The sequence below is a fragment of the Eriocheir sinensis genome, chromosome 3, assembly GCF_024679095.1.
Source record: "Eriocheir sinensis breed Jianghai 21 chromosome 3, ASM2467909v1, whole genome shotgun sequence".
NCBI lineage: Eukaryota > Metazoa > Arthropoda > Malacostraca > Decapoda > Varunidae > Eriocheir > Eriocheir sinensis.
Genome location: NC_066511.1, coordinates 1,504,621 through 1,519,919, shown reverse-complemented (window position 1 = coordinate 1,519,919; position 15,299 = coordinate 1,504,621).

Below are 15,299 nucleotides of genomic sequence, written 5' to 3'. Positions count from 1 at the left end.
AACAACCCGCTACTCACCGCTCCCAGAACAGACAAAAGTAAAGAGTGGCCAAAAGAGAGGTCAATTTCGGGTGGAGAGGTGTCTTGGTACACTTCTTGAAAGAGGTCAAGTCATAGCGAGGAGGAAATGCAGACGAAGGAAGGCTGTTCCAGAGTTTACCAGTGTAAGGGATGAAAGAGTGAAGATGCTGCTTAACTCTTGCATAAGGGATTTGGACAGTATAGGGATGAGCTAGAATAGAAAGTCGAGTGCAGCTGGGCCGAGGGAGGGGGGAGGCATGCAGTTAGCAAGTTCAGAAGAGCAGTCAGCATGAACATATCGATAGAAGATAGAAAGAGAGGCAACATGGAGGTGGAATTTAAGAGGTAGATGCATGTCGGTTAGAGGAGGGGAGATGATGCGACGAAGAGCCTTTGACTCTACTCTGTCCAAGAGAGCTGTGTGAGTGGAGCCCTCGCACACATGTGATGCACAAGGCTTGTGTATATGGACAGCATTTGTGCGGGGGAGAAGAACTGGCGGAGACGATACAGAACGCCCAACCTCGGAGTTTCCAGTTGAGATTTTGAGTTAAGGATAGACCGATTATGTTTAGTGTAGGAGAAGGTGACAGCTGAGTGTTGTCGAAGAATAGGGTATAGGTGATTGGAAGAGTGTGTCGAGTTGATAGATGGAGAAATTGAGTTTTTGAGGCGTTGAAGGTCTTCCTGCCCCAATCGGAAATGATAGTAAGGTCAGATGTTAAGCGTTCTTCAGCCTCCACACACACACACACACACACACACACACACACACACACACATGTAGTGCGGCGACTATGCCTGATGAACGAGCCTCCCATAACCCACTTAGCCAGTGGGCTACCTCTTTGGCCGACTCGGTAGTGAGTGGTCTCAGTCCTACCCAAAGATCGGTACAACGAGCTCTGTGCTCTTCCGATCAAGGATGTGCATTTGTTCCCACGACAAACAACTACAAGAACTCACTGGTCTGCAACCATCACCTTTGTCTTTGAAATATATCTATAATATGTAAATTTTCAGCCTAACGGCTACTGGAAATGAATAAACCGTTTTATTATTATTATTATTATTATTATTATTATTATTATTATTATCGTTTTTATTATTATTACTATTATTATTATTATTATTATTATTATTATTATTATTATTGTTACTACACACACACACACACACACACACACACTCAAACAAACAAACAAACAAATACATCTATTTCCTTCCCTTATGTGACGATTAAGAATTCCATCCCAGTGTGCATGGGAGGCGGGGAAGCTGCTTTTATAAAATAAGTTTCGTATCGGAATATTTCGAGTTTTCCTTTCTTTCGTCTCTGAAAACTGAATGGCTCCGAATTGAAGCCCACGAGGAGAAACATAAGTTTGCCACGAAAGAGATTATAACTTTCCCTCAACATTGAGGAGCGAGTTCTACGGTAAAGTCACTCTCAACATTTTACAATATGCCACATACTGTTCTTAAGCTAACTCGGTCGACAGAGGCACACCCTACGCTACTAAACTACCTTAATATTTAACCTCTTCGGTGATGCTATTCTAAATATTTCAAGAAAAAGTACTTCATGAACGTCAAATATCCAGTCTGTGCTTCATTAAAAATAGAGTAAAAGCCTAGTTCCTTGTGGAGTCAAATGGGGCGACTACATTTGTCTAAGACTACCTAATATCCCCGTGTAATTCGGATCAATAATATTGCAACAGGAAGACTAGCAACACAAAACACTCACAACTGTTTAACACCTGTAACCACAGTAAGAAAATCTTAATATAACACATATTATACTTTGTGGTTTTCTTGCACTTACGAGTACATGCGAGTGAATATATTGTTACCTAACAAAGTTACCAAACTAGCGTTATATATTCTGAACTATATTGTGTAACGGTCATTATCATCTCCGTTCTGTTGCAAAATAGAACAGCATAAGCAGTATGGAATAATATATACAACAGCACTTGTTGATAGAACTAGAATACATACATAGATCACATTTGTGTACGCATAACAAGCATGTAAAGGCTTGACAATAGTCCTTTAAAAGTTAGGATACAAAGAGCAAACAGCCTATGCCAGTGTTGCTGCAATATTAGCAGCAACATGTCATCACGTGACCAGACATATATATATATCTATTTATATATATATATATATATATATATATATATATATATATATATATATATATATATATATATATATATATAAGCTCATTATAATGAGCTTAAGCACGAATAAAAAAAACACAGTGAACACACAGAGTCATCTGAAACGTAGACATGGTTCGATTTTGATAATCGAAAGGCGTACTGAATTTTACTGAAGCATCCACATATTCTTTTAGTACAATAAACTAAAACCCATACCTTACTTTAATCAATATAGATGATGGGGATATCAGTTTACTAAACAATAACATATACAACATATACAAAGAATAAGGATACTAATGATATAATAACAATATAAATAACATCACTACTACTACAACTGATACGACCATAGGCGTATGGGACCCTTCTCAACAGGGGGGGCTGAATTCCGCCCGAAAAATATTTTTCCTGTAAATTCAATCAATCATCTATCTATCTATCTATATCTATATCTATATATATCTATCTATATCTATATCTATCTATCTATATATCTATCTATCTATCTATATATATATATATATATATATATATATATATATATATATATATATATATATATATATATATATATATATAAGATATATATATATATATATATATATATATATATATATATATATATATATATATATATATATATATATATATATATATATATATATATATATATATATATATATATATATATATATATATATATATATATATATATATATATATATATGAATGTTTGGACCTATATCGTAACATAAAACAACTTAATGACCTGACTAACAAACTTTGCCCGATCTCTTATCATTAAGATACAATCTAAAGACAGATCCTCTCTCTTTCCACACCACAATACATTCACACATCATACACACCTTTTCCCAAAATTTTACAAATTCAAAATGGGTAAACCTAGCATTGCCTCGGAGTCCCCTGGGGGGGGGGGCGCAATTTCCCCAGGGAGGACTCACCTGTTGGCTATCGACTTGAGAGGTGTCTTGATAACTCCTCAGACCTCTTTCTTATCAATTTCTGCAACATTCGCGGTCTTCGTTCCAATTTCCATTCCGTGGAGCACCATCTCTCCTCTAAACCTACCTTCTCTTCCTCACCGAAACACAGGTCTCGGCGGCCTACTGAAAGCAATCTTTATTTTTTTTTTTTTTTTATTTATTTTTTTTTTTACATTGCTGCCTATTGCGCCGGTAGGCTTCTTCCCGGTGGATCCTGATGGTCGGTCCAAGGCTTCATTCCGGTGGGTCCTGATGGTCGGCCCAGCCCGTTCTGGCGCAGGCGAGTGTTTATAGTGGCGCCATCTTGCATTGGCTCATGCTGCCCTCCCAGAGCTCATTTTTGATCCTAGAATCTAGAGTCCGGGTTGATAGGTGGTCTTCTGGACAGCATGTGGGTAGTTTTAAGCCACTCGGCGGCGGCTGAAAAATCCCAGCTTGGTGGCACCGGGCGGGGATTGAACTCGCGTCCTCCTGAACACGAGGCCGTTACTTTGACGACTCAGCCACCGCCTCCCTCCTACTATATCTATCCTAAATTTCAATCCAAAGCTGGATGTTGCGCCTCCGTGCGCGACGACATCACTTGCTCTCGTGCCCACGACCTTGACTCTTCTGAATTTTCCATCATCTGGCTAACACGTCATTGTCATTCTATTACTAAATACATATGTGCTGTTTATCTCTCACTTAACAACTAAATATGTAAAATTCTTTGACTACTTGAACTCTAATGTGGAGTATATTTTGACCCACTCTCCCTTTGCTGAAATCTTCATCCTAGGAGATTTCAATGTTCACCACCAGCTTTGGCTTTCGTCCTCTCTCACTGACCAGCCTGGTCAACAAGCCTTCAACTTTGCTCTCCTCAGTGATCTAGAGCAGTTGGTTCAGCACCCTACACGTTTTCCCGACCATCTTGGAAACAGGTCCAACATACTAGACCTCTTTCTTACCTCTAACCCTTCTTCTTACTCTGTCAAACTGTTCTCTCCGTTGGGCTCCTTCGATCACAATCTTATTTCTGTATCCTGTCCTATTGCTCCTCTACAGCCTCTAGACCCACCGAAGAGGCGATGCTTCTGGCATTTTGCTTCAGCTCGGTGGGACGACCTGAGGAGGTAATTTTCCGATTTCCCGTGCAATGATTACTGCTTCCAGAAGAGAGACCCCCTGTATTTGCCCAGCGCATCACAGAGGTGATTGTCTCTGGAATGGAGGCACACATTCCACGTACTTTTTCTACTCCTCATGCTAAAAAGCCTTGGTTTAATCACGCTTGTTCTCGTGCTATCAGAGATTGAAGGACAGTTCACAAAAGGTACCAGAGCCTTCGCACTCTTGCTAATCATGATCTTTACATTTCTGCCCGGAATCGTGCCAAATCTATTCTTCGACTTACTAAAAGCTCTTTCATCCATAGTAAATGTCAAAACCTTGCTTTTTCTAATTCTTCCAGAAACTTCTGGCACCTAGCCAAAAATATCTCCTCCAATTTCACTTCTTCATCTTTCCCACCTCTCCTTAACCCTGACGGTAGCATCGCCGTCTCATCTATCTCTAAGGCTGAACTCTTCTCTCAAATTTTCTGTAAAAACTCCACTCTGGACGATTCAGGGCATATTTATCCTACTGATCCCCCCTCTGACTCCTTTATGCCTGTTATTAAGATTCTTTAGAATGATGTTTTCTATGCCATCTCTGGCCTCAACTCTCAGAAGGCTTATGGACGTGATGGAGTGCCTCCTATTGTCCTTAATAACAGTGCTTCCGTGCTGACTCCCTACTCTTTCGCCTCAGGCTGTCAACATCGACCTTTCCTTCCTGCTGGAAGTACGCCTTCATTCAGCCTGTGCCTAAGAAGAGTGACCGTTCTAATCCCTGAAACTACCACCCTATATATTTACTTTCCTGTCTATCTAAAGCTTTTGAATCAATCTTTATCCGGAAGACTAAAAATTACCTTTCCACTTCTGACCTTCTATCTGATCGCCAGTATGGGTTCCGCAAGGAGCGTTCTACTGGCGATCTTCTTGCTCTCTTAACTGACTCTTGGTCATCCTCTTTTAGCCGTTTCGGTGAAACTTTCTCAGTTGCGCTAGCCATATCGAAAGCTTTCTAATGAGTCTGGCACAACTCTTTGCTTTCTAAACTGTCCTCTTTCGGATTATATCCTCCTCTTTGTTCCTTTATCTCCAGTTTCCTTTCCGGACGTTCTATCTCTGCTGTGGTAGACGGTCACTGTTCTTCCCCTAAACCTATGAACAGTGTTGTTCTAGAGGGCTCTGTCCTATCACCCACTCTCTTCCTGTAATTCATCAATTATCTTTTTTCCATAAGAAACTCTCCTATCCACTCATACGCTCACGACTCAACTCTACATTATTCAACTTTTTTTCAACAGAAGACCCTCTCAACAGAAATTAAAAGACTCCAGATTGGAGGCTGCAATACGCATAAATAAACAAACAAATATATATATATATATATATATATATATATATATATATATATATATATATATATATATATATATATATATATATATATTTATATATATATATATATATATATATATATATATATATATATATATATATATATATATATATATATATATATATATATATATATATATAGCAAAGGAGACAGTTCAAGGGCAAAAAAAAAGAAACAATAATGAAAAAAAAAGCCCACTACTCACTGCTCCTAAAGAGAGTTCAGAGGAGTGGCCGAAAGAGAGGTCAATCTCGGGATGAGAGGTGTACTGATACCCTCCTCTTGAAAGAGTTCAAGTCGCAGGCAAGAGGAAATAAAGATGAATGAAGATTGTTCCAGAGTTTACCAGCGTGAGGGATGAAAGTGAAAATGCTAGTTAACTCGTGCGTAAGGGATTTGGACAGTAAAGGGATGAGCTTGAGTAAAAATTCGTATGCAGCGAGGCCGCGGGAGGGGGGGAGGCATGCAGTTAGCAAGTTCAGAAGAGCAATCAGCGTGAAAATATCGATAAAAGATAGAAAGAGACAACATGGCGGCGGAATTTAAGAAGTAGAAGACTATCAGTTTGAGGAGGAGAGCTGATGAGACGAAGAGCCTTAGACTCCACTCTGTCCATGAGAGCTGTGTGAGTGGAACCCCCCACACGTGAGATGCATACTCCATACGAGGGCGGACAAGGCCCCTGTATATGGATAGCAACTGTTCGGGGGAGAAGAACTGGCGGACACGATACAGAACGCCCAACCTCGAGGAAGCTGATTTAGTGAGAGAGGAGATGTGAAGTTTCCGGTTAAGATTTTGAATTGAGGATAGACCGAGGATGCTTAGTGTTGAAGAAGGTGACAGCTGAGTGTTGTCGAAGAATAGGGAATAGGTGTTTGAAAGTTGGAGAAATTGGGTTTATGAGGCATTGAAGGACACAAGGTTCCTTTTACCCCAATCGGAAATGATAGCAAGGTCTGAGATTAAGCGTCCTGCAACCTCCAGTTTGGAGTGATGTAATTCCTGTTGAGAGGGTTTTCTGTTGAAAGAAGTTGAATAATGCAGAGTGGGGTCATCTGCGTATGAGTGGATGGGACAGTTTGTTATGGAAAGATCATTGATGAATAACAGGAAGAGAGTGGGTGATAAGACGGAGCCCTGTGAAACACCACTGTTGAGAGGTTTAGGACTTTAGGGGAAGAACCGTGACCGTCTACCACAGCAGAGACAGAACGTTCGGAAAGGAAACTGGAGATAAAGAAACAGAAAGAGGAATAGAATCCTAAAGAGGGCAGTTTAGAAAGCAAAGAGTTGTGCCAGACTCTATCGAAAGCTTTCGATATGTCTAGCGCAACTGTGAAAGTTTCACCGAAACGGCTAAGAGAGGATGACCAAGAGTCAGTAAAGAGAGCAAGAAGATCGCCAGTAGAACGCCCCTTGCAGAACCTTTTGAAGGGGTGTTGGCAGTGTATCTCCAAACACAACAGTGCACTAGACGAGTGGTCAAGCTCTGTACATAATCAAAGTTTGATAAAAAAGATAAAAAAAGGTGCCGATGGTGGGAACCGCCTCCCAGTTTTTTCCACTCGTCCAATTACACTAACAGGGTACGAAACGCTGAGGTAGAAGCGGCTTTGCTTCCTTTTTTCAAGGAGGTGGCAATGGTGATTACTTTATAATTCTACCAATATCACGTCAATTTTTTTGTCGGTTCATTGTGTCGAAAATTCGTGAACCATGAATTACACTTTATTTTCACGGCACTGTTTAGTTTATAAGCAATGTAATTGAAACTCGAAACACAGAGTAAATAAAAGCAAAACTGACTATTCCTTACTGTTGATCTGAAACCTACAACACTATAGACATGTATATAGTAATTCAAGACACATGCCTCCTGGTGAAGAATAGATGGAGAGTGAGGGGATGTCTATCAGGAACCCGCCTTTGTCCTCTCTTGAAGTCTTTTCTTTGTCTCCATTATCACCACAGAATAGCTATGCACGAAACTAAGTGTTAGTATAGTGCATAAGCACAAACTTAATTGCATGTGAAACACTCATCATTTCCACAGCATTGTCTTTATATGATGAAGCAAGCCTTGGAGTTTCTTTCTAGGGAGGTGAAAAAATTCCCTAGAGTATAACCCCACTTCTAGGTGACGACCCAAAGAAGTGTCTCGATACCTCCTCTAACTTTCTTTTATTTTCACATCAGTAACATTGCCGATCTGGGCTCTAATTTTCATTCTTTGGATCACCACTCTTGATCTGAGCTTGATCCACTTTTCCTAACCGTAACACAAACTTCTGGGGTAACTGAAAAATGTATATTACGTTCACTACTACTTTCACAATCCTAAACCTTATTCCAAAGCAGGGTACAATGCATATATACGAAATTATATTTATTGCTCTCTTGCATATGATTTAGATATTTCAGACTTTCCTCCATCTAGCTAAGATATAATTTTGATTATGTCAATACTTTTGTATGTTTGATTGAAGTTTTATAATTATTCCAACTATGTAAAGTTTATATTGAGTTCATTGACCAACTGAGTCACAAAGTGGATCACGTCTTGACCGACTCTCCCTTCGCTGTAACCACTATTTTAAGAGATTTTAATGTTCACCACCAGCTTTGGATTTCACCTTCTTTCAGTAGACAGCCTGGTGAAGAAAAAAAACTATAACTTTTCTCTCCTCAATGATTTTGAACATTTAGTTGAATACCTTGTACGTACAAGCACTCTGAACCTTTTCTCTAACCTTAGATCTTTCATCCTATTCTGTTAAAATACATTCTCCGTTGTGCTCCTCTGATCACAACCTTATCACCGTATACTGTCCTATTGCTCGTGTCCAACATCCGGATCACCGAATAGGCGGTGCTTCTGGCATTATGCTTCGGCTCGGTGAGAAGACATGAATATGTACTTTTTCAGATGTCCCGTAGAATATTTACTGATACCAGTATTAAGATGTATATATGTGCCCATATAGGTGATTGTCTTTACAGGGGTATTTTTTTTAACATCAATGGAGACAGCTGAAGGGCATACCAAAGAGAAAAAAAACAAAAGTCCGCCAGCGCTGTTCCAGTAATAAAGTAAAGAATGAAAGACCAGGGGAGGTCAGTTTCGATTGGAAAGGTGTTTTATACTACTCTCTTGAAGCAGTTCAAGTTGTAAGCAGGAGAATATACATACGAAGCAAACCTGTGAAAGTGAAAGGGATGAAAGAATGAAGGTGCTGGTTAACTGGAATAAAGCAAGATTTGGATGTTTATTTTTTATTTTTACGTTTTGTATCTGGCGCTGGTAGGCTTTCTTGATGGGCCTGGTGGTCGGTCACAACTGGTTTTGGCGTAGGCAAGTGTTTATAGTTGCGATCCCTTGCTTGGCTCATGGTGTACTCTATAATATTTGATTCTTTTTTCGAGACAATCGAGAGTCCGGTTTATAGGTGGTCTTCAGGACAGTATGTGGGTAATCTTAGGTCAATAGGCGATGACAGAAAAATTGTCAGGTTGTAGCTGCGGGCGGAACTCGTACCCGGGTCCTCCAGGACGACGTGCCAACACGCTGACAATTCAGCCACCGTCTTTATAAATGGGGGAGAAAGAGAATAGATAGAGGATCGTGTGCAGCGTAGCGTTGGGAGGGGAGACCTCCAGTTAGCAAGTTCAGAGGAGCAGTCAACATGAAAATATCAGTAGACGATAGACAAGCAATATTGCATTTAGGAAGCAATATTGAGTTTAGGAAGTAGAAGACTGTCTGATGAGGAGGAGAGTTGATGAGACGAAAAACCTTTGACTTCACCCTGTCCAGAAGGGCTGGTGTGAGTGGAGCCCCCAAGCACATAAGAGGCATACTCCATAAAAGGACCGACAAGGAAGTGGGGGGAGGGGGTGGGGAGGGACTGAAGGATGCGATACAGAATGCTTGCCGTCGAAGATATGAGATAGAGTTAAAATTTTGAGTTAAGGATAGACCGAAGATGTTTATTATGGACAAAGGCGACATCATGGTCTAAGTAAGGTCGACCGACGGGCGGCCCAAAATTCGTTCCATTCCGCGCATCCTTCCCTCCCTCCTCGTGACGTAACACAGGGTATAAAAACACCAGAGCGAAGCAGCAAGCTGGCAACTCGCTCAGTCACACTCACACCGCAATGCTCTCCGCTCGCTGTCTTTTAATTGCTCTTGCTCCCGCCACATTCTCTCTCTCTCTCTCTCTCTCTCTCTCTCTCTCTCTCTCTCTCTCTCTGTGTACACACACACACACACACATATATATATATATATATATATATATATATATATATATATATATATATATATATATATATATATATATATATATATACACACACACACACACACAAACACACTTCTTCCTCTGAAAATAACCTAGTTACTGCTGAATTGTGAAAGAGAATGGGAGAAGTACCGCGCCTGAGAGGCTCCCTTCTCGTGACCTCATCGACGGGCTGCGCATCGGTCGACCTTACCTCCTTAGACCATGGGCGACATCTGAGCGTTTTCGGAGTAAAGAGGATGGATGTTTCGAAGATTGTGTCGAGTTGAAATTTGGAGAAATTGATTTTTTGAGGCACTGAAGTGCACCAAGTTACTTTTGTCACATTCGGAAATGATAGCAAGGTCAGAGCTCAAGCGTTCAGCAGCGTCCAGCTTTGAGTCATGCAATTGCTGTAGGGTGGCTCTTCTGTTAGTATATGTTTAGTGCAGAGTAGAGTCATCGGGATATGAGTGGATAGGACAGTTTGTTTGGGGAAAAAAATAATCATTAATGAACGATAGATAGGGAGTGGGAGATAGAACAGAGCCCAGCGGAACACCGCGGTTGATAGGTTTAAGCGCAGAACAGTGACCATCTACCACAGCAGAGACTGACCGTCCTGAAAGGAAATTGAAGATAAAAGTACAGAGATAGAATCCGCAGAAAGGCAGTTTAGAGCAAATATATGTGTCAAACATTGTCAAAAGCTCTCAAGATGTTTAAAGCAATGGTAAAGTTTCGCCGAAACGGCTATGAGAGGATGACCAAGAGTTAGTCCGGAAAGCAAGATTACTTGCTGAACGCACCTTGCGGAACCTGCACCGGTGATAAGAAAGAATTTCTAAAGTGGATAGATTTTTAAGAACTTTCATGTTAAGGATAGTTTCTAAAGCTTTACACTTCATCATGGCCATTGGTCCTCTTGGGATTGAGGCTAGTGAGAGCATCTTACTAGTAATGCTGCAAAGCACTGGTCCAATCACATGTTCTCAGTGCTATCAAAATTAGAGGGGCAGCTCACAAATAAGTTCGTCATCCCATCATCCACTAATAATCACACTCTATTTACTTTTGCTTTGAATCGTGAAATATATAGTCTTTGAGATGAAAAACTCTTCGATTAATAGAAAATTTCAAAATCTCGCAAATACAAATTCTTCAAGAGACTTCTGACTCTTAGCCAAAAATAGTTCCAACAACTCCACATTTATATCTTAAGGTGAGTATTTTGCTCTAACGTCTGTAAAAAAAATCCACTCAACGATTAAATCCGTCTGATATTGAAATTCTTAATAATGCTGTTTATATTCCCATTCGAGTTAGAACCCTTAGAATGCTTACGGATCCGATAGTGTTCTTTCTATATCTTTTGAAAACTGTGCCTCCGGGTAGAGAGTCTCCTTGTTCAAAACTCTGTTGCATCTGCCTTTCAACATTCTCTATCTTCTGAATGCTGGAAATACTGTTAGATATAGGTTATACCTGAGATGGGTGGCCACTAAGCGTCTTGTAGCTCTATATTCTTTTTTTTCTAAATTTGGTAAAAGAAAGGCAAAAGTTAGCCACCATGATTATTTATATCATCCATTGTTAACTAGAGACAAACATTTATATGTCAGCATTTTCTCCTTCCTACGACTTGAACGCCCTAAATAGGAGAATATCGAGGCACCTCATTAACTGAGGCAAATTTATCCTCCGATTTATATTTTAAACTTTGCCAGAGCAGCGACTACAGGAACTTCTTTCGTGTAAGCCCTTGAGCTGACTTTTTTATCATACCAATGAAAAAACGTATGCATATATATATATATATATATATATATATATATATATATATATATATATATATATATATATATATATATATATATATAGATAGATAGATAGATAGCTAGATAGATATCTGATATATCTCTCTCTCTCTCTCTCTCTCTCTCTCTCTCTCTCTCTCTCTCTCTCTCTCTCTCTCTCTATATATATATATATATATATATATATATATATATATCTATATCTATATCTATCTATCTATCTATCTATCTATCTATCTATCTATCTATATATATATATATATATATATATATATATATATATATATATATATATATATATCATAGTCTATGTATATATATACACACACACACACACACACACACACACACACACATTCATATATACACACACACACACACACACACATTCACACACACACACACACACACACACACACACACACACACACACACACACACACATCTCCTTGACTTCTTCATATACAAGAGTGCATCGATAACTATTGATCTTTGCTTAACATTATGTAGAAAAAAAAATGCATTAATTTTTCGTAGGATTATTTACGCCCAATTAGATTTGCATGCACCCAGAATATGTGCGGTTGTGATACTGAAGATAAAACATTCCAACAGAATCCGATTATCAACTCTTAAGAATGTTTGAGCATTATTGCCACTTGCAAGCACGAAGACAGACTTCCTGTGGTCTTTTCTGCTTGGTATTCTTCGTCCCGAAAGTCCGCCAGACTTTAGTGGTCTCCCCGCAAAACTCACCCATAAATGCCGCCGCCACAACCTGACAGAACTTCCCAACAAATAGACGTGCCTGCCTCTTGCCGCGACAGCGAACCACAAAACTTTATGCCGGAAACATAAGACTGATGACCTGCAAGTCTGAACATTTGTGTAGACTCGGGTTCATAAAAAGAAAGAGAAAAAGTGCAGGCAAAGGACGTACGGCTCAGCCTCCAAAGTCTCCAACCCAGCCTCCAAGTCACCGTAATGTAAGCTATGTAATGGCCTGACCTGTCTCCGGAGACCTCAGCTTATGCCGTATTGTCACCTGAGTGCTCCTGACCGGTCTATATAAAAAGATAATCAACCAACAACTACGTCACTATTATCATTACATTGAAGCCGATAACATCGGTGTAACTCATTCTGCTAACTGCATTGCTGTTAAAAGATTTCTACAGACGGGTCATTTTGACGGAGGAAACAGAAGTAGCATTTGTAAGAGAAAACAATCTTCTGAAAAATAATAAATCATTAATCGGCACTATTCAACTTGTTTTTTCATCATCCTGCTATGTATAATATAAGGTTTCTGTAGTTGAGGTAGATTGCATGCTGAATTGTAAATATGGTCGTAGACCACACGCTAAAGTGTAAATGGCAGGGTTGACCGCACGCTAAAGAGGTACAGTACCAATATACTACTACTATCAATCTCTATATTATATCTGACTGTCTGTCTGCATCTATTTCTCAATTTATCTCTGCTGATTATCTTTTTATCTTTAGAAGTAAGTCCACATGTCGCGGCAAAGTTGAAGACACAGCTTTGAGAATAGTTTAGTTGGCTGGATAGAACGGCAACTGATGAGGTAGGCAAACCCCTTTATATTTCGTTCAACCCCATAAACTGGTTATATATATATATATATATATATATATATATATATATATATATATATATATATATATATATATATATATATATATATATATATATATATATATAATTGTTTTTTTTTTTACAACAAAGGAGGCAGCTCAAGGGCACACACAAAAAAGAAAACAATAATAAAAAAAGCCCGCTACTCGCTGCTCCTAAAAAAGAAACAAAAGAGGTGTCCAAAAGCAAGGTCAAATTCGGGAGGAGAGATGTCCTGATACCCTCCTCTTGAAAGAGTTCAAGTCGTAGGCAGGAGGAAATACAGATGAAGGAAGATTGTTCCAGAGTTTACCAGTGTGAGGGATGAAAGAGTGAAGATGCTGGTTAACTCTTGCATAAGGGGTTTGGACAGTATAGGGATGAGCATGAGTAGAAAGTCGTGTGCAGCGGGGCCGCGGGAGGGGGTGAGGCATGCAGTTAGCAAGTTCAGAAGAGCAGTCAGCGTGGAAATATCGATAGAAGATAGAGAGGCAACATCGCGACGGAATTCAAGAGGTAGAAGACTATCAGTATGAGGAGGAGAGCTGATGAGACGAAGAGCCTTAGCCTCCACTCTGTCCAGAAGAGCTGTGTGAGTGGAGCCCCCCCCACACATGAGATGCATACTCCATACGAGTGCGGACAAGGCCCCTGTATATGGACAGCAACTGTTCGGGGGAGAAGAACTGGCGGAGACGGTACAGAACGCCCAGCCTTGAGGAAGCTGATTTAGTAAGAGATGAGATATGAAGTTTCCAGTTGAGATTTTGAGTTAAGGATAGACCGAGGATGTTTAGTGTTGAGGAAGGTGATAGCTGGGTGTTGTCAAAGAATAGGGGATAGTTGTTTGGAAGATTGTGCCGAGTGGATAGGTGGAGAAACTGTGTTTTTGAGGCGTTGAAGGACACCAGGTTCTTCTTGCCCCAATCGGAAATAATAGTAAGGTCTGAGGCTAAGCTTTCTTCAGCCTCCAGCTTTGAGTGGTTAAGTTCCTGTAGAGTGGGTCTTCTATTAAAAGAAGTTGAGTAATGCAGAGTGGAATCATCGGCGTAGGAATGTATAGGACAGTTCGTTTTGGAAAGAAGATCATCAATGAACAACAGAAAGAGAGTGGGAGATAGGACAGAATCCTGTGGGACACCACTGTTAATAGGTTTAGGGGAAGAACAGTGACCGTCTACCACAGCAGAAATAGAACGGTCAGAAAGGAAACTGTAGATAAAGGTACAGAGAGAAGGATAGAAACCGTAGGAGGGTAGTTTGGAAAGGAAAGATTTGTGCCAGACCCTATCAAAAGCTTTTGATATGTCCAACGCAATAGCAAAGGTTTTACCGAAACGACTAAGAGAGGATGACCAAGAATCAGTTAAGAAGGCTAAGAGATCACCAGTAGAACGCCCCTTGCGGAACCCATACTGGCGATCAGATAGAAGGTCAGAAGTGGGAAGGTGCTTATATATATATATATATATATATATATATAGATATATATATATATATATATATATATATATATATATATATATATATATATATATTGTGCTATTAACACTTGTTCTTTATTAGGTTATTTTATTTTAATTCATTGGAAATAAAATAGCGTAGCTTTTCATGCTTATCCTACGTAATGGATCCATAAGAGAAAATGCTTTCCTCTTTCATGCTTATCCTATGTACGTAGTTGGTCCATAACAAAGAAAATGCTTTCCTCTTTCATGATTAGCCTACGACACTAATCCATATCAAAGAAAATGATTTCCTTTCACGCTTAGCCTACGACATTGATCCATATCAAAGAAAATGATTTCCTCTTTCATGATTAGCCTACGTAATTGATCCATATAAGAACATAAGAACATA